Here is a 26,040-nt window from a genome sequence, read left to right as displayed (position 1 = left end):
TTCTTATTTCAGGTCAACGCATTAATTTTGTTTTGCCATTTGTAATATGAAAATGGCTTACAGAGGCGCTCCCACCGCTGTCCCCCCAGCACTACCTGCAGATACCAAGTTAGAACTAAAAACCATGTATCAGCTCCTCCTACAGGAGTAGAATTGAGGGATCCCGCAGTATGGGAAAGATCCTTTTCTCCTGGTTTTTCTGGGGTAAGAAAAGCCACTGGGCTCACAGACAGAGCTCATGGAAACCCATCTCTTCAGTCTCCGGCTTGACCAAAGCAAGTTTTTTCCTAAATCAGACCACCTTTTCCCCACCCAACAAGAACCGATCTGCAAAGGGTCCCCTGGAAGTGTGCTCACTTCACTCCTGTGCCATCCTAAATGACCCTCCTTTGCCCACCTCATATAAGAATGTGTGCCTCAGGTGAGGGTGGTTACCATGGCAACATTTTATTTATTTATTTATTTATTTATTTATTTATTTATTTATTTATTGAGACAGGGTTTTGCTCTGTCACCCAGGCTGGAGTGCAGTGGCACGAACATGGCTCACTGCAGCCTCAACCTCCTGGGCTCAAGTGATCCTCCCACCCCGCCCTCCCAAACTGTTGTGAATGTAGGCTCTCGCCACCACGCCCAGCCACCGAGGCAACATTTAAGGCCCTCTGTTATCTGGCTCTAACCTACCTCCCAGAGGATCTTATCTCCTCCACCCACCCATCCATACTACTTATTTTGCAACCAATGGTCCAGGGGAAATCAGGGCCCACAGCTGGGGGTAGGCGGGGTGGGGTTGAGGAGGTTCAGAATTTCCGGGGAGGGGTGGGTGTAGCTTGAAAAATATAGTATGATCGTTTTATATGTGGAAAATGAAAGCAAACTCCTATTTCGGTCCAATATAAATTACAGGAAGAAAATTTTGATAACATCTTGGCTAATGGAGATCCACTGAAAATAACCAGGGACCACCTCAGTCTGGGGGAGTAGAGCAGTGTCTCTAGCAGTGAGTGTGGAGGTGGGGGATGAGATGGCCATGTTTATCGGAAAGTGGGGCATGGGCGTAGCGGGGTGCCTGAATCCCAGCTGCTTGGGAGCTTGAGGCAAGAAGATCACTTGAGGCCAGGAGTCTGAGACCAGACTGGATAAAACTCCTGTCGAGAAGGAACTATCAAGAAGGGAGGAAGGGAGGAAGAGGAGAAAGAAAAGGGAGGGAGGAAGGGAGACAGAGAAGAAATGGGGCAAGCCTGGGCACCCCATAGACCTCTTTCTCTGGTGGACCCAGGATGGATCCTTTGTATTCCTGTGTTGGGCTTCACTCCAGCCCTGCACCCCGCTTACTTCTTCACCTCCATCAGCTCTCTGTTCAGAGACCTCTGACCTGGCCGGCTCTCAGTGCGCATTTGCTTCCTGGTATCCTCACTCCCACTGTTAAGGACGCCACTGCTACTTAAGTGTTCATGGTTTGGCTCCCTAACTTAACTTTCAGTTATTTAGTAGCTTAACAGCTGTAAAGGCTCCAGAGTAACAGAGTAAGCTCAGAACTTCTTTTTGTTTTTTGAGATGGAGTCTTGCTCTGTCACCCAGGCTGGAGTGCAGTGGCGCGATCTGCAACCTCCACCTCCTTCAGGCGATTCTCCTGCCTCAGCCTCCTGAGTAGCTGGGACTACAGGCACATGCCATCACTCCCGGCTAATTTTTGTATTTTTAGTAGAGACGGGGTTTCACCATGTTGGCCAGGATGGTCTCGATCTCCTGACCTCATGATCTACCCAGCTTGGCCTCCCAAAGTGTTGGGATTACAGGCATGAGCCACCATGCCTGACCAGAACTTCTTAAATGATTTCATAGTACCCTATACTTTTTCCTTTGCTGCACTTTTTTTTTTTTTTTAAACAGGGTCTTGCTCTCAGTCTGCACTCTGGAGTGCAGTGGCATGATCTTGGTTCACTGTAGCCTCAACCTCCTGGGGTCAAGCTATCCTCCCACCTCAGCCTTCTGAGTAGCTGGGACTACAGGCATGCACCACCAGGCCTGGCTAATTTTTTTTTTTTTTTTTTTTTTTGTAGAAACAGGGTTTCACCATGTTGCCCAAGCTGGTCTGGGACACCTGGGCTCAAGCCATCCTCCCGCCTTGGTCTCCCAAAGTGCTGGGATTACAGGCATGAGCCACCACACCTGGCTCCCTTTTTTTTTTTCTTCTTTTCAATTTAGAGACAGGGTCTCACTCTGCAGCCCAGGAGAGAGTGCACTGGAGCAATCATGGCTCACAGCTGCCTCAAACTCCTGGGCTCTACCAGTCTTCTCACCTCAGAATCCCAAGTAGCTAGGACTACGATCATGTGCCAGGACACCCGGCTAACTTCTTAAAAAATTTTTTTGTTGAGACGAGATTTTGCTATGTTGCCCAGGCTGGCCTCAAACTCCTGACCTCAAGCGATCCTCCCACCTCTCAAAGTGCTAGGATTACAGGCATGATTCATTGCACCCAGCCATATGCTTTTTGAATATATGCTGGTGTATCTATTTCAAATTCCTTGCTTCTAAACGCTGGACAGAATTCCATAGCTTACACCAACCAGTGTTGGCTTATCTCTTCTGAGAGCATTTGACACCTCAGTTGCCTCTACTCCCCACCACCACCCAACACCCTTGTGCCCTTTCAGTCCCTCTGGGAGTAGGCTCCATTCTTCCATGACTGTGCCAAGCAAGTTGCAACTGGGATCATGAGGTTGGGAGAACAGACTGCCCTCTTCCCTCTGACATCTTGGATGGTGACAGGCAGGATCCGAACTGGCCCACTAATCTATTTTGGCTTTGTGCCCTCAGAATCTAAGTCTCCAAGTACAGCTTCAGAAAGAATTGTCTACTGCATGGTTTAGTTTTCTCTTTGTTATGCATATGAAACTGCCCCAGCTGTGCTGTTGAGAGCCATCAGAACTTAGAGGTTACGTTGGCAGATTCTGGAGACATGAGCTTGGGTTCAAATCTCAACTTCACTGCTTACCAGCTGTATTAAATTTCTCTTTGTCTCAGTTTTCCCATCTGTAAAATGGGAATTGCAATAGTCATAATAATAGTACCCACCTCCACAGTTGTTGCATTTAGAACAGTGCTTGGCAGTAATAAGCATTTAGTAAATGCTGGCTGTCACTGTTTAAAATACATATAAGGGCAGAGCCTGCAGAACCATACAAGCAATTTCTAACACTGTTCAAATAGAAAAGTTAAGACATTCAAAAGAAAATAAAGAAAAACAGAAGATGTGTCTGGCTACACCAAAGTAATTCTCTTTATAATCTCTAATGACAAGGCCTTTATGGGCCGATTGTGGTCTTCTAAGTACAAACACTTAAGTATAAACAACAGAACCCCAAAGAAATCTGTTCCCTTCCCTCTGTCTGGCTCTGAGAGTTTTACAACTAACAGTTCTGGCTCCAAGAGGACCCCACTCCCCCTGGCTTGTAAGGTGTTCTTGGCTGCCTCTGCAAATTTTCTACTTTGTCACTTTCCGATGCTGGAGCCCTGAGAGTTTAAGTTGGATTGGGAGAGACAGGACCAGCCCTTGGGAGCTTGAGGGCTGATACTGGCTGCAGAGCTCTCCTCTTTCATGTTGTGTGACTTGCGAGTGACTCAGTCCTGACAGCCTTGATTTGGACCGTATTTAGGAGGCAGCTCTGGTGGGGCTCAAGCCTGAAATTTATAGCTTGTTTGTCTTGGACCATGCCATATTTTTCTCGCCTTGAAGATGAAAGGGTTACTATGCCACACACTTCCTTGTCTCCTGCATTTTGTAACATGTAAGCTTCTGCAGTGTCCCTTTTATTTATCTGGAGAATTAACTTCTAAAGATTATGCTCATCTCCCTAACCAGCCATAGTTGAGGGTCTTGAAATAGAAGGCTCTAAATGGACAATTTGATGGCGTTCTGCAAACCTGCTTCGTGTGCACTCTCATGGTTCTTCTCAACCCATGACTATTATTTGTACTCTAAACTCCACGGAAAGACCTTTGAGTGAATAAAGAATAGTCAGTCCTGCCATAAAGCTGTAAATTATTTAAGAGAAGGGTTCACCTCTTGTGTTTCTTTGATTCATCTACAGAGCCTAGCACAGTGCCTTGAACATGGTAGATACTCAAATATTTGTTCATTGATAAGATTCTGAGACTTAGATGGGAGTGAATGGACAACATTATCTAAGGAAACATGAATGGTTTTAATTCTCCTTATCAGGAATAGTCAAAATGCTAATTTATACCAAAACATTTAAATACAAAAATTGTAGTATCTGTAAAATATTTTATAAGCTTTGGAATCTGCCTAGTGAGGTGAACTTATTGATTTGCTCATTGACAAACACTTACCAAGTGCCCATACGTGTCAGGCACTATTCTGGGCATTAGAGAAGCAAAGAGGGAGGCAGTCCCTGCCCTTAAGTTCACAAACTTAGAGGGGAGACTGGCAGGCAAGCAAGCTGATGAAATATTCTAAGGTGAGCTCTTTGGCAGGGTGTGAGGAAATGTACAGTAGAGAGTACAGTTGAGGTCCAGAGGCTCAGAAGCAGATCGCTGGTAGAGTTGGCGTCATGTGGAGCCAGAACTACTTGGGATCATCCTGTGAGCTGGGGTTGAGCAGTGGGTCCACAGTGGGCAGACCTTAGCCGGCAGGAAGCCTCAGGGAAGCCACTGAAACAGCAAATCTCCAAGTATTCTTTTTATTTATTTTTATTTTTTGAGACAGGGTGTTACTCTGTTGCTCAGGCTGGAGTGCAGTGGCAAAATCATGGCTCACTACAGCTTCAACACTTGGACTCAAGTGGGAGCCGTGTTCAATTTTTTTTTCTTTTGCTAGAGACAGGGTCTCGCTATGTGGCCCAGGCTGGTCTCCAACTCTAGGCCTCAAGCAATTTTCCTGCCTTGACTTCCCAAAGTGCTGGGATTACAGGCGTGAGCCACCACACCCAGCCTATTCTTTTTTAAATCATGATGATAACACTAAAATTACAAATTTGCTGCGAGAATTAAAATTGCAGTTTGAAAATTATAAAGCACACACAAATAAGTTGTCAGAAAAAGAAGTGTGAGCCGGGTGTGGTGCCACACACCTGTAGTCGCAGCTACTCAGGAGGCTGAGGCAGGAGGATCGCTTGAGCCCAGGAGTTCAAGGCTGCAGTGAGCCATGATGGTGCCCCTGCATTCCAGAGCCTGGGTGACAGAGTGAGACCCCGGCTCAAAAAAAAAAATAAAACAAGAAGGATGCTCACAGGACAGGCCTCAGAGAACTGTCACAAGAACACATTTAGTTTGTGGCTGTGAGGGTGCTTCAACATTATGAGGGGCTACACAGATGTCTGTACCATTGTAAAATTAATTAACGCCCTACCTCCTCAGATTCTCCAAGGTTAAAACAAAAAGTGGAAGATGAAAACCTAGACATTGTTCCTTTCAAAATCCCTTACTATCATACAGGAGAACCTGACCCAGAGTTGGGCCAAATCTGAAGGCAGAGATTTGGATGTGGCTATTTTATAATAGACAACAGCACTGTTTAATATATTTAATCTGCTCAATCTAGGAGAACAGAAGTCAAAAGAACTCCTCTACATGCTAATCAAATTGAGTGGAATTCCAGCCGGGCGCTGTGACTCCAGCCTGTAATCCCAGCACTTTGGGAGGCCTAGGCAGGTGGATCACCCGAGGTCAGGAGTTGAGACCAGCCTGGCCAACATGGTGAAACCCCGTCTCTACTAAAAATACGAAAAAAAAAAAAAGATTAAAAAAAATCAGTCAGGCATGGCGGCACATGCCTGTAACCCCTGCTACTCTGGAGGCTGAGGCAGGAGAATCACTCGAACCGGGGAGACAAAGTTACAGTGAGCCAAGATCATGCCAATGCACTCCAGCCTGGGCGACAGAGTAAAACTCCATCAAAAAAAAAAAAAAAAAGATTGAGTGGAATTTCATTTGACACAGTTCGATTATTTGGAACTAGCAGTAATCTGAAAAAATAAAACAAGAGAGCAAAGCAGAAAACAGCTTTAGCTATCAAGCCCATAGCTTCTACTGCAAGCCCAAGTGACACGTGTCCTCCCTCTGGACTGAGACTGAAAGAGTCTTTGTGTCCTGCCCTAACTTAGGTTTTTCTTGTTGTTGAAACATTAAGGGAGGCCACACCTAAAGAGACTCTTTATTTATGTTCCTTCAGTATTATGACCGAAGCAATGAGCCCCTTAAAAGCAGGTCAGTTACACAGCCAGCCTTGAATAGAGAAACCTAAAATACAAGCATGAGAGCCAGTGAATTGTTTGTGCTCTCCACCCTCTTCGGTTAAAAAAAAAAAAAGTAAAGGATGAAGGGAAATGGGCTTAAATTTAATCAAATGAGTTTGCTAACATATCCCTCTTTTTTCCATTTCCTAATCCTTTTATAAATTCCATTGAGATGGGATTTGCTTTTAGACTGATTATGTGACTGAAAATCAGCATAATAACAAGATATTTGTTGAAAGGGAATTTCTTATCTCGGCTCTGTTTGGTTTCCTTTCTGGTAGTGAATGGATGGATGACCTGGCTGAAACCAGTTCCAACTGAGGTCTTCCCCAAGCATCTCAGAGGTAAAGAGATCTTCAAGGTAACCTCTCCATTTTTACTTTCTTTTTTCAATTGTTTTCTTGCCTGTAAACATTATATCATAAGATCCATTTTTAAATGAGGAAACCAGGACCCAAAAGAAGGCAGATAATTTCCCCAGTGACTCCAGGGGAGAACCAAAAATGGGACTCTTGACCAAAGAAGTTTTTGGATATGGAAAGTTCAGGCTTCCTCCAATTCTCTTTTTCAGCCTCAAAATGTATCTTCTGGAATATTCCAGGCCAAGATTTTTCTTGTTATTTCTCTAGTCCTCCAAAAAACCTCCAGAAATTTTGGGGTTAACTGCTGTTACATTATCAATGACTATCACTTGCTGATTGTCAATGTGACATTTGTAGGAGCCAGATAAAATCCTCACTTTCCTAGGGCCTTGGTCTGGATAATATGATCTGGGATTAGCGGAAATATTTTTAATAATAATAATAGAAATAATTTTTTTTGAGACAGGGTCTCACTCTGTCACCCAGGCTGGAGTGCAGTGGCACGATCATGGCTCACTGCAGCCTTGACCTCCTAGGCTCAAACAATCCTCCTGCCTCGGCCTCCCGAGTTAGCTGGGACCACAGGCACCAGCCACCACATCCAGCCAATTTTTGTGTTTTTTGTAAAGACAAGGCCTTGCTATGTTTCCCAGACTGGTCTTGGACTCCTGGGCTCAAGTGATCCACCCTCCTCAGCCTTCCAAAGAGCTGAAATTACAGGCATGAGCCACAACCCCCCACCAATAATCTTTATTCATCCAAGTGCTAAGTGCTTTACTTGTTTAGCTGTTCTGATTTTCACTCTAAATCCCACACCCATTTTAAAGATGAAGAAACTGAAACCCACTCAAAGGTCACAGAGCTTTACCTCCCTCCAAAGTTCACGAGCTTCAACACTAAATAAAACTGTCTCTCATGCAGGAGTGGGGTAGGAGGGCAGGAATGCCTGAGGAAAAAGAGTAATGGAGACTTTCCTCAAAGAGGGTCCTAAAATACTATATATTACAAATAATACTGCATAATTACTATAATGGTTATATAGTCCTATCTTAAGCCTCAGAAAACAAGGGTGTTTTTTTTTTTTTCCTCATTAAGGACGCTGAAAAGACAAAGCCTCTCCTTACAACACTGCTTCAAGTTCATGGACTATTTTAATGCATTAATGTTCTCTTTGTATGCACAGAGCCATCAAATAAGTTTGTTATTTATTCGTTTTTTTTTTTTTTGGTTTTTTTTTTTTTGAGACAGAGTTTTACTCTGTCTCCCAGGCTGGAGTAGAGTGGCATGATTTCAGCTCACAGCAACCTCTGCCTCTGAGGTTCAAGTGATTCTCCGGCCTCAGCCTCCCTAGTAGCTAGGATTACAGGCTCGCGCCACCATACCCAGCTGATATTTGTATTTTTAGTAGAGATGGGGTTTCACTATGTTGGCCAGGCTGGTCTTGAACTCCTGAGCTCAAGTGATCTGCCCACCTTGGCCTCCCAAAGTGCTGGGATTACAGGCTTGAGACACTACGCCAGGCCTGTTTTAAATTATTTCTTCTTCTTCTTCCTCTTCTTCTTCTTCTTCTTTCTTCTTTCTTCTTTCTTCTTCTTCATCTTCCTCTTCCTCTTCTTCTTCTTCTTCTTCTTTCTTCTTTCTTCTTTCTTCTTCTTCATCTTCCTCCTTCTTCTTCTTTCTTCTTTCTTCTTTCTTTCTTCTCCTTCTTTTTTTTTTTTTGTAGAGATGAATCTCACTGTGTTGCCCAGGCTGGTCTCGAACTGCTGGCTCACGCGATTCTCCTGCCTCTGCCTCTCAAAGTGCTGCATAAGCCATTGCACCCAGCCTTATTCTTAATTTCTTAAACACATACAACATTTCTGAATAGCAAGCATGCTTCTAATCATTCAGTTCGCGCAATATCCCAAAGGGGGAGGGTCTATTATTATTCCCATTTTACAAAGGAAGAAACTGAGACCTAGGAGAAGTTAGGTAACTTGCCCACAGTTATACAGCTGGCAAGTGGTGATGCCAGATTCAAACCCAGACATTTAGGCTCCTGAGTCCAGACTTGACTCATTCACTGCGTTGTGTCTCACACATCGTACAAACAGGAGTGCTGCAGCCCAGGAATGTTAGATGCGAACTCAACAACTACAAAGAACAAAGTTGTTTTGCTTTGTACAATTGTAAGACTGCTTGTTTAAAGTGGCACAGGGCTGTTCCCAGATGATTCTCGCTCCTGTTGCCTCCTCCACAGCCCTTTACAGAGTTTGAGTATCCAGTTGGTTCTTAAGCAGAGGACGAACTAAATGAGCCAAAATGTTCACTGAAGGTCAATGTTGAAAGAGGTGCCCTTCAGTGTTTCCTTTTGTTTGTTTCTTCTGGAAGTAAACAGACATTTGGAACATAAAAAGCAGCTGGGAATGTGGACCAAGGACAGGCAGGGTGCAAAGAAAAATAGCATTACTGAAGTTGTTTGGAGTGGAAAGTATTTTGGGGGGGGTTGTTTTTGTTTTTGTTTTGGGGGAAAATTGTAAAATAATTTAATTTATAGTCAAATTGGACAACTTCTTCATTGTTCCCTCGCAATGTTCCAAATTTCCTAGTTAATTTCTGGTCACTTCTAAGGTTTGAGGTATTTAATCTGTATGAAAAAGGACTTTTAAATACATATTTTTAATGATAATAATCAGTTTGTTTTCACACCTTAAGAAAATGGCTTCACAGTGTAAACCAGCAATATGAAAAGTTGCTTGGCTGAGCAACTTTATAATTATCAGAATACCCCTGAAATGCTGAAGCAGTTCTTTTCTTTTCTTTCTTCTTTTTTTTTTTTTAGACGGAGTCTAGCTCTGTCGCCAGGCTGGAGTGCAGTGGCACGATCTTGGCTCACTGCAACCTCTGCCTCCCGGGTTCAAGCAATTCTCCTGCCTCAGCCTCCCGAGTAGCTGGGATCACAGGCATGCACCACCACACCCAGCTAATTTTTGTATTTTTAGTAGAGACAGGGTTTCTCCATGTTGGCCAGGATGGTCTCGATCTCCTCACCTTGTGATCCATCCACCTTGGCCTCCCAAAGTGCTGGGATTATAGGCGTGAGCCACCGCACCTGGCCTGAAGCAGTTCTTGAGTACAACACATTCTAACTCAAATGGAAGAGACACTGAGCAGTAAGAGAATGGCTGGTTTTCTTTATAACTAAGCCACAGGCTCGGGAGTATGTCAGGGATAATAATTCTTACCTGCTCTCAACTTTATTCCCAGGATGCTGGAAATGACTAAGACATCAGACAGTAAAATATAATACCCGGGAAGTTAAACAGTGACTTGTGTGTTTAGAGTCTTAGGAAAAATAGGCAGGAGTGTCTATGAGAGAATTTACTACAGCAAAGCCTCACCTTTTTCCTGGCTTTTCATGAGAAAGGCGTGGAGTAAGGAGAGACACAGGCGGGTTTTTGCTTTAAGTTGATGCCTGAATGCTTTTAGCCTTGGCAACCAATGGATAATTGAATAAGGGAGTGGGATGGAAGAAGCTCAGATAGTGGTATACTCACCATTTACCGATGGTGTGCACTAATTACACTAATAATGCATTGGTAGTTTAATAACTATGAAGAGGTATGGTACATTTTGTTACATTTATATTACCACAATTTTTAAAATGGAAAAAAGGTGAGGAGGAATAATATTTCATGTGACAGACAGAATAGACAGGCTTTGAACATCATGTTCAAGACTATGGTTGCGGTACATTATTCGAAAACTTGACTGAGATAATCCCTCCCATTCCTGTTCATATGCCCCTTTTTAAAATGATCTTACCCCTCCTCCCATTGAGAGGTGAAGTCTATTTCCCTGTCTCTACCTGTGGACCACACTTGTGTCTAACTTTGACCAATAGAATGTAGCAAAAATTATATTGTATGACTTCTGAGCCTAGGCCTCAAGACACTGTACAGGTTCTACTCCTGCCCTTTTACAATGCTGCTGTTCTGAAGAAGTCCAGGGTAGCCTCTTTGAGAACGAGAAACTATACGAAGAGAGAGGCCTAGCTGATAGCCAACACCAGTCCCAGGCATGTGAGTGAGGCCATAGGCTTAGCTGGTCCCAGCCTACCTGACACCTGACTATAGTCACATGAGTGACCCTAGGTGAGAGTAAAAGGAGAACTGCCCAACAGAGGCCATCCCCATCCCCAATTGCTGACCCACTGAACTATGAGCAAATCAATGGTATTTATTTATTTACTTACTTATTTTTACAATTGGAGTCTCACCATGCTGCCCAGGCTGGTCCCTAACCCCTGGGCTCAAGGGATCTTCCTATCTCAGCCTCCCAAGTAGCTGGGACTATAGGTGCGGGCCACCACCCCCAGCTAAATCATTATCATTTAAGGCCACTGCATTTGGGGAATGTTTGTCACATAGCAGTAAACAACTGATATAGAAATTGGTACTGGAAAGTACCATAAATAACCTAAAACAAGTGGCATTGGCTTTAGGACCAGGTGGAGGGCATAAGCTGGAAAAATGATAAGGAAATTTGTTTGTTTTTTTTTTTTTTTTGAGTCGGAGTCTCGCCCTGTTGCCCAGGCTGGAGTGCAGTGGTGCAATCTTGGCTCACTGCAGCCTCCACCTCCCGGGTTCAAGCAATTCTCCTGCCTCAGGCTCCCTAGTAGCTGGGATGACAGGCATGCACCACCACACCCAGCTAATTATTGTATTTTTAGTAGAGATGCAGTTTCACCACGTTGGCCAGAGTGGTCTCGAACTCCTCACCTCAGGTGATCTGCCAGCTTCGGCCTCCCAAAGCGCTGGGATTATAGGCATGAGCCACTACGCCTGGCCAATGATAAGGACGTTGTTAGTGGACGCTGGAAATGCTGTGAGGAAGCTGCAATAGGAGACTGAGGGAAAAGGCAATCTGGTTTTTTGGATTTTGTTTTGTTTTGTTTTGTTTTCTGTTTGTTTTTTGAGACGCAGTTTCCCTCTTGTTGCCCAGGCTGGAGTGCAATGGTGCAATCTCGGCTCACTGCAACCTCTGCCTCTGGGGTTCAAGCGATTCTCCTGCCTCAGCCTCCCGAGTAGCTGAGATTACAGGCACCTGACACCACGCCCAGCTAATTTTTGTATTTTTGGTAGAGACGGGGTTTCACTGTGTTGGCCAGGCTGGTCTAGAACTCCTGACCTCAGGTGATCAGTCCGCCTCGGCCTCCCAATGTGCTGGGATTACAGGTGTGAGCCACCGAGCCCAGCTGCAATCTGTTTTATGTAGTGACAGAACAACTGGCAAAATGTCATCTGCAGTAGTTTGGAAGATAGAAAATGTACGTAATGAACTACGGATCTGAGTAAGAAAATTTCTGTTTGGAGAGAGAAAGCTAAGCTAAAGAAGGGACTATTCAGTTTGCAAGCAGAATTTGGAGAAACTCTAGAAGGTCTGGTATGTGCTTGATTGAAAAATAAAACCGCTTTTCGTCTCCAAGTCTCTTGAGTTAGCAAAATATTATCAGAGAAAGAAATGGCTTCAGAAAAAGATAGAATCAAAGGTGTGGCTTTAAAACCCTCTAATCAATACCTCCGAAAGCCTAGTAGCTCCTCTCATTGGATAAGAGCTCCACAAATCTTAAAGGCATTTTCCTGTAGCTGCTTGACTCATTGCTCAAACTAAAATGAGGTCTACCTACTAGAGGTGACTATAATTTGATTTACTAGAAATCCATACAGTTTTAAGGGAGATATATTATATGAGACTAAAAGGGACAGAGTTCGTTCAAAATGAAAAAGCATTTCTGGGTCCCCAATTTTTCATGGGCAGGAAGCAGGCTGAGAAAGCTATTTAGCTGAAAACTTGGGCTGTTCCTAGAGAAAAGGATAGGACGTCTTAGACAGTGGAGCGAAGGGCCCAGAGGGCAGAACCAAGAGTCAAAGAGAGCCATGGACTAGGAAACCACTTCCAGTTAGCAAAACTAAGCCCTAATCAAGGAAAATTCCCTGCCCTTAGAGTAAAGAGATCTAAAAACATGCACCAGCCGGGCGCAGTGGCTCACGCCTGTAATCCCAGCACTTTGAGAGGCCAAGGCGGGCAGATCACCCGAGTTCAGGAGTTTGGGACCAGTCTGGCCAACATGGTGAAACCCCATCTCTACTAATAATAATACCAAAAAATTAGCTGGGCATCGTGGCGCATGCCTGTAATCCCAGCTACTCAGGAGGCTGAGGCAGGAGACAAGGTGAAACTTCGTCTTTAAAAAAAAAAAAAAATGCACCCAGCTGGATTTCAGAATTGTCATGGACCAGTGACTGCTGTGAGTCTCTGAATGGGAATGTCCACAGTGGTTTCTGGTCCTTCTAGTGCCATAGTATGTTTAGGGGCAGAATGGTGCAGATTCTTTTCTTTTCTTTCTTATTTATTTATTTATTTATTTATTTAGACAGAGTGTTGCTCCATCACCCAGGCTGGAGTGCAGTGGTGTGATGTGGGCTCACTGCAACCTCCACCTCCCAGGTTCAAACGATTCTCCTGCCTCAGCCTTCTGAGTGGCTGGGATTACAGGTGCCCGCCCACCATAACCAGTCAATTTTTTATATTTTTAGTAGAGACGGGGTTTCACCATGTTGGCCAGGCTGGTAACTCCTGACCTCAAGCAATCTGCCTGGCTCGGCCTCCCAAAGTACTGGAATTACAGGTGTGAGCCACCGCACCCAGCTAGAACGGTGCAGATTCCTGTGAACTAAAAATGCAAGTTCTCTTCACCATTCTGGCTCTAAACCTACTATGGTACTTTTCACGATTTACCAGAGAAGCCTCATCCAGATATGGATCTAATATTAATGACCACATCCTGGACTTCAAGCCTGATGCCCTAATGGGATAAGCTTTGGGGGAATAAGTATTGCTCATGAAAGAAGGATGTGATTTGTTATGGCCAGAGGTGGACTTTCGTTGATTATTTGCAAAGATGGGTATAATCATTGCCCCCATCCCTACATGCATGTCCATTTGCAGTAGGACTTTGCTGTGTTTCCCATCAAGAGGTAGAGTCTATTTGCCTACGCTTTGAGGCTGAGGGGTCCTGCAGTGGATTGTGGCTAAGGTGACACTCTGCAATACACGGGTCTAGGCTTCAAGAGGCCAGACATTCTGTGTGTGTCTTCTTGGAATGCCACCACCTTGTGAAAAGCCCAGACTGGCTGGCCTCCTTGAGGATAAGAGACCAGATACAGAGAGAGGGACGGCCCTGACAGACAGCACCAAATGCCAGACATGTGAGTGAGGCCACCGAGAGCCGCTGTCCCAGCCGGCCCACCAATTGACCCAGGCAAGACAGGCAGAACTGTTCAGCTGAGCCCAACGCAAATTGCTGACCCACAGAGGTATGGGTAAATAAAAATGGTTGTTGTAGCCGAATGTTGTAGCCAGCTCACACCTATATTCCCAGTTCTTTGGGCAGCCAAGGCAGGATGATGGATTGAGCTCAGGAGGTTGAGGCTGCAGTGAGAGCTCTGATTGCATCACAGCACTCCAGCCTGGGAGACAGAGTAAGATGCTGTCGCCACCCGGCGTGGTGGCTCATGCCCGTAATCCCAGCATTTTGGGAGGCTGAGGCGGGCGGATCATGAAGTCAGGAGTTCAAGACCAGCCTGGCCAAGATGGTGAAACCCTGTCTCTACTAAAAATACGAAAATTAGTCGGGCACGGTGGCAGACACCTAGAATCCCAGCTACTCAGGAGGTTGAGGCAGGAGAATCGCTTGAACCCGGGGAGCGGAGGTTGCAATGAGCTGAGATTATGCCACTGTACTCCAGCCTGAGCGACAGAGTAAGTCTCCATCTGGAAAAAAAAAAAAAAGATGCTGTCTCAAAAAAAAAGTTGTTGTTTGAAGTCATTACATTTTATGGTTGATTTGTTACGCAGTAGTAGATTAGTAGATAACTGATATTAGAGGGAAATGTTTATCACAACAGTAAAAGATTTTTTCTCACCTTCCTTTAAAATAGTTTCCGGCTCACTATGAAGTAGGTGAAGTTAGGAGGAGCTGGGCCTGGTGGCAGGGCACTTGCTGTGCGCTGGTGTGGGGTTTGAGTTTCCTGCCTCTCCCGGGGGGAGGGAGGACTATGTGCACATGTAGCTCTCCATTAAGTCTTTTTGAGGCCTGGGACTTCCTCAATAGTGGGCAAGGGTAAGAATAAGAACTTGAGTACTTATTAGCGTCAGACCTCATGCCAACTGTTTGACTTGGATCATCTAGTTTAACAACGGGTCCTATTGTACCTATTTTCAGTCAAGGTAACTGAGCCTCCGGGAGGTTATTTTTGCTGGAATTCAAACCTAGTCTCATTCCAGAGGCCTTAACCACTGTGCTAGAGCCCCTGTTTTGCTGGGAACAGCAATACATGTATGGGGGCAAATACGGAACTGGGGTGGGCTTCAGAGGTGCCGACGGTTGAACATGGAAAAAACGTTCAGACAATTCTTAGATTAGGTCTCCTCTTTTCTCCAGACTCTCGTACCGCCAGCCTGGGGGTTACTTCATTAGTTTTCTGCAGCTATGGCATCTTTGCAAACTGCTTCTAAAGGCTCACTTCTAGTTTACAAACTCTGGGAATCTCTGTTAGAACCACCAGGTAAAGAGAATGCAAGTCAGCCTGAATTGTGGAAGGGAAGACAAATGCTTGCTTATTTCTCCAGCACAACCTCCTCACCAGCTGCTTGTCAGGCATTCGGTTGTTTTGCTCTTTGCCAGCTTACCAACAACTAGAAAGCCTCTTTCTTTGATTAGCAGCTATTAAAATCACAACGTGAATACAAAATTGCAAACAGAAGCAGAGTCCTGGGTACATGTACTACAGCAAACTCTACAGGCCTCTTGTGCTGGCAGGCTTTATTTTAAAGAAACATAATGTGGGGTATAGCTGATGTGTCTGGCCGTGCTCTGGGTCAAGTTCAAGTTCTCTGACTTACAGCCCCTGGGGAGAGTAGGAAGAGAAAAACAAATAAGAGGAGGAAGTTTAATAATAGGATTAAAATAAATAGGAAAAAAGTAAAAATTAGGAAATAGAGAAAAAGGAGATGATATTAGAAAAATAAGGAAGATGAGAGCAGAAGGGGTTCATTTAAAGAAAAAAGCAAAATAAATGAGAGACAATATGGAATGTCAGAAGGTAAGGAAAGGAGGCAGAAAGATTAGGTTTTATTTTATTTATTTTATTGTTATTATTATTTTGAGACGGAGTCTTGCTCTGTTGCCCAGGTTGAAGTACAGTGGTGCAATCTCAGCTCACTGCAACCTCCGCCTCCAGGGTTCAACTGATTCTCCCATCTCGGACTCCCTACCAGGGATTACAGGCACCTGCCACCACGCCCTGCTAATTTTTTGTATTTTTAGTAGAGACAGGGCTTTGCTATGTTGGCCAAGCTGGCCTCAAACTTCTCACGTCAGGTGATCCACCCACACTGGCCTCCCAAAGTCTGGGATTACAGGCATGAGCCACTATGCCTGGCCAGATTAGGTTTTAGAAATGAGACAATGAAAATACATATTTGCTTTGTTTTGTTCCGTTTTGTTTTAGAGATGGGGATCTCACTATGTTCCCTAGGCTGGAGTGCAGTGGCTATTCATAGGCTCAATCATATCAAACTGCAGCTCAAATTTCTGAGCTCAAACAATCCTCCTGCCTCAGCCTCCCAGGTAGCTGGAGACAACAGGCAGACACACACCACCAGGCACAGTATTGATTAGAGCATCTCATACGTTATGAAAATACATATTTTTAAAAACCTTGGTCTCCACATTCCTCTCGCCTACCACAAGGCACAAGACTAAATGGAAATACTGTGGGATCGCTGTGGAATCAGCGTCCCCACCCCGACATTCACACACACGTGCATTCACACACAGAAGGATCGTCAGAGGGTCAGGGATGCTAGACTCTGTGCAGGCTTATTTTCTGTTCTATAATTCTCTGGCTCTCCGTTTTCTCTCCAAAAGACCTGTAGCCTCCCACGTTGCCTTAGCAAAGGGCAGACATGCTGGTCTGTGCTGAGTGCTGGTCTGATGTTGTCATCTCCCAAACCTTTTCATAAGATAGCAAGTTAGGGACCAGTGTGTTCAAAGGGAGGACTTAATCTATTTACAGATTCATATCAGTGGATGGCCAACTGAGTTTGAATCTTGATAGAGGACAGGAAAACAAGAAGGCTGGCTTGCTTAATCAAAGGTTTTCAAATATCCATTTGAAAAATACATGGAATTTTGAGGAAAATCCCAAACATGTTTTCAGAGGAGTCTGGTCCTCCATTCTAAGTTCCACACGACCAATAATTAACACACTGTTTACTTGGGGTTTTACTTCTTTGAGGCTTAGAACCAATGAGAGAAGATTCTACAATAGCTTCAAAGGACCTTCTAACAAATACGTTCTGGTAGTTTAAGGAGCTATTTTTGCCTTTCTCCTTGAAAAAAAAAAAAAAGCCAGCGTCTTTTCCCAAAATGAATGAAAAAGAAGAGTTACGTACTAAAAGAACTATATTCTAAATTAGAGCACTAAATACCAGTTCTTTCATCTTCCAACCTTCAACTTTGGAAAAATTTATGTGTATTTATATGTATATGTTTGTGTGTGTGTATGTGTGTATATATATACCTATTTCTCCCCTCAAGAAACGGGGTCTCACTATGTTGCCTAGGCTGGGCTCAAACTCTTGGGCTGATGCAATCCTCCCTCCTCAGCCTCTCAAAGTGCTGGGATTACAGGTGTGAGCCACTGCACTATATATTATAATTGAAGTATAAGTTGCAAGATACTGAAGTTACATAACTCTTTACAATTTTCCAATGTCCAGAAATCACAGCTAACAAAATATGAAACACCAATGAAAAACGAACAACTGTCTTGGTGTCTTTATTTTCTCTACCACACCACTATCATCCCCCGATCCCCATCCATAATCCTGGCCTCACTATAATGGGACAAAGCAAAGGAACTGGGCATTGAATGAGATTCTGTCTTTGTAATGAGAGCAAATAGAGAACACCGCCACCATCTGGGTGCTACCCAGAGTCAGAGCACAGGTGCTTATGTGATGTCTAGGTTCCCATTGGCCTTCAGCAAACACCAGCACATTCATCACCATAGCCAGGTAAGCAAAGGAAGTGGAACCATTATGATCCTCTTTTCCACAGGTGGAAAAACAAAAGTCAGAGTGGTAAGGAGCTGTGTCAAAGTCACACACACAGCCAGAAACCCAAACTGGTGGCAGTGATACACACAGCTGTGGATCTGGCACCCCAGGGCACCTGGCACTGAAATGAACAGTTGGGAGCAGCACTAAGCTCTCCTGGTGGGTTATAGCAGGGTCTATGCCTTGGTCCTCACTGCCTGCTCCATTTCCTCAACAATGAGGCAGTACAACCTCAGAGTGTCCCTTTAACTCAAAAGTAAAGGAAAAGGAGGACACTGGCATTTTCCTGCAAGACTTTTAAACTTTCCCATGCTGTATGGAGCAAATGTTTTGTGTAGTTTTCCAGTGGCCTTGATGACAGATGTTATGCAATTCAATATAATTGTAGCATGAAGAAATTAAAGGCCATGCCAGGCTTATCAAATGTTTGGACCCAGTTAAAGATCCAGAAACATTAAGCATTCAAGACATGGCCAGCTTATTTCTGTGGAGTCTGTTCCTTCAGGGTCTCTCCTCCTTTGCTGGGCACTCAAGGCCTCTTATAATCTGTCCTTGATCTATCATTCTCACTGTCCCAGCTTGTTTGTGCACATCGCTTACTTCAGCCAGCCTGCTGGCATGTGCTCCTTGCCAAGGCTCCTGTGCAGCCTTCCCACTCAAGTTCCATCTCTCTCCCACATTTCTTGCTTACCCAAATCCAATCCCTTCATAATCCAGTAGACACACTGCTTCTTGGAAAAGACTTCCTTCACCACCCCAGTCCTCTGAGCTCCAAACTTGTCCCAGTCCAAGTCAGCCTACCATTGGTTTATAAATCATTCAGGAAGGCTTTTTTTTTTTTTTTTTTTTTTTTTTTGTGAGACAGAGTCTCACTCCATCACCCAGGCTGGAGTGCAGTGGCGTAGTCTCCGCTCACTGCAACCTCCGCCTCCTGGGTTTAAGCGATTCTCTGCCCCAGCCACCCAAGAAGCTGAGATTACAGGAATGTGGCTCTATGCCCAGCTAATCTTTTGTATTTTTAGTAGACACAGCATTTTTCCATGTTGGCCAGGCTGGTCTCGAACTCCTGGCCTCAAGTGATCCACCCACCTCGGCCTCCCAAAGTGCTAGGATTACAGGTATGAGCCACCGCACATGGCCCCGGAAGCATTTTTTGCCAGCCTGTACCCTGCATACATCCTTGGCCTCTCAGAACCCCCTTCCTCCTTAATATGAACATTGTGGTCCCTACCTCAATGGAGTTGGTAAAGATGAAGTGAGAAGGTCCACGTTAAGTGCCTAGCAGTGTCTGGAACATTGGCGGGCCCCCCATAAATGCATTTTCCCATCCCCTGTGCCAGGTACAGCACTAGGCACTGGAGGGGGCAGCTGTAGAAAGAGTGACCAGTATGTGCAATGGACACTGCAGAGTGGTAACAGGTGTTCCCACGTGGCTTTGAGCAAGTTTTTGCATTTCTCTCTCACCCACTCTTCCCATCCTGAAAATGCGCTGATGATAGTATCTACATCATAGCCTACGTGAGAAGCTTAAAAGAGCTAATGCCTATGAAGCACTGAGAATGGTGCCTGGGCCAAAGTAAGTATTCAGGAAGCCTCAGCAATAATGCAGATGTGTGCAGAGGGCATATCATGAGCAAGACAGATGTGGTTTCTCTCTTCAGGCAGTGAGTAGAAGAGATAAGACACAAATACGTTTGCTCTACAATACAACTCATTTGGCATTTGACATATGTTATCTTGAGTTGTTAGCTATCTATTTACATGTATGTGTTGTCCCCCTATCAAGATGGTAAATTTATTGAGGAAGGAGGGCCTGGATCCAATTCTGCTAGGTCCCCTGCACTGACCAGAGTGTCTTGTGTATAGACATCCAATACTATTTATTGCTAATTACCTAAAGGATCGATCTTGCCTCTGCCATAAAAACTTTATTATGAAGATCCTACTCATTGATGGGGTTCTGTGGCTTTCTTGGTGTGATCAGATTAATATGTGAAAAATTAATGTGTAACCACCATCTTGTAGACACCAGCATCCCCAAGTCTCTGCTATACACAAATCTGTCATCATTCTGGTTAAAATGCATCGAACCCAGACACCGTCAACCCACAGCTAAAGCTATCTCTGAGTCCCCTGAATTGCATTTTTCCATGAAATAATAATAATGAGACTTTATCTCATTTAACCCCGACAATATTCTATAAGGCAAGTACTACTACCATCCCCATTATATAAACGGGAAAACCAAGGCATGGAGAGCTGAGACTATTTGCCCGAAGCCACAAGTGAGTGGTGGAGCTGAGATTTGAACCCAGGTAGCCTGACACGAGGTGGAAGCATGTAACTGCTATGCCAGTCTGCCTGATTTGGTGACAAAAAGACAGCCTGGTCTCAGAGCTCTAACACGAAGGCAAAGATATAAAAGAACCAGTAACATGGCACAGTGTCCCTGCAAGCCCCCAGGGGAAGATCTTTATGGCAGAGACTTCTTTCTCCACAGCCATGGTGAGAAAGACAACCCTGGCCCACAGGGGGACATTTTTTCATGGGATTTGTGGCAACTGTGCTGTTCGTGCTGGCGCGGGGAACACTGGCTCAGTCTCTCATCAAAGGCTCCCATCCGGGACCCTCACTCATGGCTCCCCACCCAGGGGTCGCAACTAGGGGTTAAACCTAGGGGTTCCTCCTCTAGAGCAAGGACACGGAGCCATTTTTCTCCTCCTTCCCATTGTACTGTCTCTTGTTGGTGATTTTTTTTTTTTTAATTTATGATTTTCGGCCCAGCCGGTTGTTAGCCTGCTGTGTTTGGAAATGGTAGATGATTAAACCTCCTGGCCAGGTGTAAATGCAACCTTTGTCATCTGGAGGCTGGGAGAATTACCTTGCTGAGCTGCAGCCTCCCTGTGGCTCCACACTTTCTGCTTCAAGCAGAACCTCTCCCAGGCTAAGGTCTACAAGGCTTAGGCCTACCATTGGATTACCCTGCTCTGAGTGAGCCCAGCCCAGAAGCCAGAGATCACAGATGTACCCACATGGCCACAAAAGCTCTGAACAGACCCTAAAATTTGGAGGTGGAGAATCAAGCACCTGTCTCTCTCTCTCTCTTTCTCTCTCTCTCTCTCAAGGGAATTTTTACTAGGTAAATAATAAAAATATGTAATCATTGACTAGGCCTTTAAACCTGAACTGAAGGTACGTTTGCATTTCTGTTGCCAATAGAGATTCCCACTAGTCCCTTACTCTGCCTCAATAGCCACCTCTCAGAGTCTACTTGTCCACTTGGCTACTGGGATATCATTTCCATGTTCAGCTCCAGGGAGCTACAGCCACACAGAGAGGTGAGAACCAGCCCCAAGGCTGCAGCTCGAGGAGGTCACTTAAGAGAAATGGATTTACAAATCCCTTCCCTTAGGAAGCCCTACAGTTGGCCACAAACCCTGACCACAGGCCTGTGAGAGGGAGAGGCCAAGCCAGGACTGACTCCCTGTGCTGTGAAATTGTGAACCCAGAGGACAAGAAGTTCTGGATCTGCATGGAAGGCATCAGCAGCCCAGTGTCCTGAAGCATCAGCCAAAAGCCTTGTGTTGACTTTGTAAGGCTGAGTTCCCACCAATAGACTCAGGCTTCAGGAAGCTATTTCTGAACAAACAGCATGCAGCAAGTGAGCTCTCTGTGCCTGTTCCCAACGCACTGAGCTTGGCCCCTGCTCAAGGTGAGCTGAAGGCAGTGAAACCTGTTCTCGGGTTGCTTTCATTGGTCAAAGTCCTTTTCTCAGTGTTGGGTGGCTCTTGTTGAATTTTGGTGCCATTTGGGAAGATATGTAAAAGTCTACTTGAGCCTTCTCTGTGGGCAGTAAATAAATGTTTGTCAAAGACCAAATGACTAACTCAAGAAGTCAATTAGCGTGTGTGTAGTGAGCGTCCTCTGAGCCCAGCCCTAAATAACACGCGGTGAGAGGCTCACAGACACCCCAGCAGCAGCAGCAAATTGGGAGGTGGGGGGACAAAACGAACACCCCTGGGATCGTTCAAAAACAATCCGATGCTAAACGACTAAATTTGCCTTAACTTTGACCCATTTTGCTCTTTGCAATGTATGTGACAGATGACATGGCTCTGCGAAGTTTTCAAAGGCTTTTGGCTGAAAGCAATGCCATTTTAACCAGCAAGAGGATAGAGACACGCCCAGCAACGGCAGGCTCATTCAATATGCAAGCAAAGAAGGAGGCTTCAGCCTGGGTTGGAGTCCTTTCATGGATGGCAGGATGCAGATTAAGTGGCAGATTAAGTGGGGAGGAGAAAGGTTTATCTCAACCAGTGCAGGAATGCAGGGTCAGCAAGAGACTGGGGACTGGAGACAGCTCCAAAAACTGCACTGAGGGGTTTCCTTTCAGGTGCAGTGAGAAATAAGTATGCTGAGTCAGAAGGAAGAACTCCCTGCAGGGCCTCGAGGTTGCTCACGTTTCTCTAACTCAGGACAGGCGTCCCTGAAGAGGTGCGTTTGGAAGACTGGACCACACAGTACCATCTGCAGAACCCATCGCAGAGGAACGGGATCAGCCCGGGGGATGGAACTTGATGGAGAGCAGAAAGGAAGAGTCCATCTTAGAGATATTTTGAAGAAGCAAAAGATAGAATGTGTGACAGGCGGGATGCTGCAGCCAGTGGCGAGAGAACAGGGGAAGCTGCCCTGACTATCCTGAAAGATATGAGGCAGGATAAACAGAACCAGGATAGATGGGAGGGGACAACCATAAGCAGAAGCGGCACTTCATCGGAGGCTCCTCAACTCCGAGCTGGGTGTCCTCTGAGCAGCCAGAATTCCCATGCCCTCCTTTCTCTTTTATTTTTTAAATCTTTCTTTTTTTATTTATTTGTTTTTATTTTTATTTTTGGGGGAGATGGGGGGAGAACTTTCCAGTAAAAAGCAGAAAGCCTGCTAGACAAATTCGAAAAGCTGTAACACTCAAGTCCTCCTTATCTGAGGCCTTCGCATCTCCTTTTCTCCTCGTTCTCAATTTGGCTTCATTTTGCCCCAGATTCTTCCCCAGCCCAGTCCTGCCTCCTCTTCAAATGACTGCTGACTCATCTTTGAGGAAGAGACGCTACTGCAGAATAAAAGATACAGCCAATGAGACTTTGTTCTTAATGTGGAGACCACAGTCCTGGACACCATCAGGAGGCTCATCTTGGAGAGTTTCGATTATCCTTCTCCAAAAGACCACCCTCAGAGCACACCAGGCTTTTATACACGGGTGATCCAAATAGAAAGATAGACAGGGCTGTGTTCTAAAGAAGGAAAGAGGGAAAAAGAAATAACTTTTTCAGGAAGGAATGTAAGGGTTGATGGCAAGCCAGGAGGGATAACACTTTAGGCCTGGCACAGCCCTCAGAAAGGGTTTCTGTTTGTTGACCAGACACAGAGGTTCACGCCGGTAATCCCAGCACTTTGGGAGGCTAAGGCGGGAGGATCACTTGAGGTTAGGAGTTCAAGTGTAGGCTGGCCAACATGGTGAAACCCCGTCTCTACTAAAAATACAAAAATTAGCTGGACATGGTGGCAGGCACCTGTAATCCCAGCTACCCAGGAGGCCAAGGCATAAGAATCGCTTGAACTCAGGAGGTGGAGGTTGCAGGGAGCCGAGATCGCGCCACTGCACTCCAGCCTGGGCTACAGAGCGAGACTCCATCTCAAAATAAATAAATAAATAAATAAAAAGAAAGAAAGAAAGAAAAGGAAGGGTTTCTGTCTGCAAAGTCCTTGCACTGGATGGGGAGGGAGGTTAGGAAAAATGGATGCCAGCCTGGTAGTGGCTGATCGAGTGAAGGAACAGAGTGAGTGAGTGAGTGAGTGGCTTTAACACTAACATTTATGTAGCGATTCAGGAATACTCTGTGCCAAGCACTGTGCTAGGGTGGGGGGCACCTTTCAAGGAAAAGTTAACACAGCCCCTATGCAGTGGGGACCCACAGTTCATACAAAGACAAATAATCAGCATGTGAACTGTCTCAACAAGGTACAGTAACAAGGGACCGACTCCTCCTGGAGGAGGTGAGAAAACTCCATGGATGAGGAGGCAGTTGATCTGGATCAAGGAGGGTAAAAACACAGATATGCACACGCGCGCACACACACACACACACGTACATCCACACACACACACGCACACGTACATCCACACACACACGCACACATACATACACACACACGCACACACACGCACACGTACATACACACACACACACGCACATCCACACACACACAGTAAAGAGGAATGCAGAACCCACCAAGTCAAGGGCCAATGGAAGAACACCGTTGACCCATACCAAAGCAGGGACATATGATGGTGTCCAGGGAGCTCTCACAAACTCAGGAAAGTTCTGAGGGACTGGCACACAGGGTGTGAGGGGAGAGAGCCGGGAGGAGACTGGCCTTCCCATGATGCCGTTAACTGACAAGGACCCATGGGTGGGTCAAGAAGATGATGGCAAAACCATGAATTCTGTTTTGGACAGGCTTTTCTCTCACTGCCGGTCTCTTTATCCTCCTCTCATAGCAGCCTAAACGACCCCCCAAAGCCTTGTCACTTGATCTATCTCATGTTCCAAAAGCAAAATGAACAACTGAGCATGAAACAGGATTACTTTCATGGAAGCATTTCAGATGCCGGCATTTTTTTTTGGTTTTGTTTTGTTTTGCTTTGTCGAGATGGAGTCTTGCGCTGTCGCCTAGGCTGGAGTGCAGTGGTACAATCTAGGCTCACTGCAACCTCGACCTCCCAGGTTCAAGAGATTCTCGTGCCTTAGCCTCCCAAGTAGCTGGGATTACAGGCATGCGCCACCACACCTGGCTAATTTTTGCAGTTTTAGTAGAGACAGGGTTTCACCATGTTGGCCAGGGTGGTCTCAAACTCATGACCTCAGGTGATTCACCCACCTCATCCTCCCAAAGTGCGGGATTACAGGCGTGAGCCACAGTGCTCAGCCAAATGCCGGCATTTTAATTTACAGTCATTCTTCACTTTGGAAAGCAACTCCCATGTGGTCAGCATTCAGTATTGTCCTAAAATGTGGTACTCTTGATCTCCAGTTTAAAATTACTAAGAGATTCCGACAAAGCAACTTGACATGTTAATATATGCAAGAATGTTGGCACATGATGGGAGATATTCCCATTTATCTTTATGTTTATGAAATGAATGACTGTACGGACTTCACGCCAGGCCCTGTGTGAAAGGCCGCAACAAGCTAAACAGTCCCTGCCCTCAAGTGCTTCATAGTTTAGCGAGGAAGGCAGGTGTGTAAACAAATTGTTACAATGAGATTGCCATCATATAGGAGAAAAAGCCGGACATAAAATAAGAGCTCTTTATTGCTAAAGTACAAAGGGCAAAGGGGCATGTGGCCCAAGCCAACACAGGACCTGATGCCAAGTCGGAGAGTCTGATCTTTATCTAGAAAGTAATGTTGAGCCACTAAAGAGTTTTGAAGCTGAGGAGTGACATTATCAAGACCGCATTCTGGAAAGATCTATTTGGCAGCTGTGCAGATGATAGCTTAGTTAAAGAAGATTTGGGAAACAGTAGACCAGCCAAAAGGACATTTCAAATATCTAGATCTGGGGTGTCCAGTCTTTCGGCTTCCCTGGGTCACAACGGAAGAACTGTCTTGGGTCACACACAAAATACACTAACACTAGAGATAGTTGATAAGCTTTAAAAAAAAACCGCAAAATAATATCTCTCTCTCTTTTTTTTTTTTTTTTTGAGATGGAGTCTCTGTCACCGAGGCTGGAATGCAGTGGTGCAATCTTGGCTCACTGCAACCTCCACCTCCCAGTTCAAGTGATTCTCCTGTCTCAGCCTCCCAAGTAGCTGGGATTACAGGCACATGCCACCGTGCCTGGCTAATTTATAATGTTTTAAGAAAGTTTGTGAATTTGTGTTGGGCCACATTCAAAACCGTCCTGAGCTGCATGTGGCCCGCAGGCCACAGGTTGGGCAAGCTTTATCTAGATCTAGCTTTATCATAGATGTTGACATTCTGAACCAAAGGGGTACCAGGAAGGGACAGAAAGCAACGCACAAATTTAGGAGCTATTTGCAAGCTAGAATCAACAGAGCTTAGGGACTGATCTGATACTGGAGATGCAGGAGAGGCGCATGTTGAGATGCTTCCCTGGTTCCTGGTTTGGGTAGTGGGGCGGTTGGTGAAATATTACCAAGAGAAGAGATGGGGAAAAAAGCAGTT

General features: G+C 45.2%; 1 non-coding gene across 1 annotated transcript; it reads right to left on the bottom strand.

Annotated features, from left to right (window-relative positions):
• Positions 1-22,698: 22,698 nt before the first annotated feature.
• LOC116271523 lies at positions 22,699-22,758 on the bottom strand. Its single transcript, XR_004180151.1, has one exon. It is a non-coding gene; the product is annotated as a U7 small nuclear RNA (small nuclear RNA).
• Between the last annotated feature and the right edge of the window lie 3,282 nt (positions 22,759-26,040).

This window comes from Papio anubis, chromosome 19, assembly GCF_008728515.1.
Source record: "Papio anubis isolate 15944 chromosome 19, Panubis1.0, whole genome shotgun sequence".
Taxonomy (NCBI): Eukaryota; Metazoa; Chordata; class Mammalia; order Primates; family Cercopithecidae; genus Papio; species Papio anubis.
Note: the sequence above shows the minus strand (reverse complement) of the source record. Positions and strands in the feature narration are given on the sequence as shown.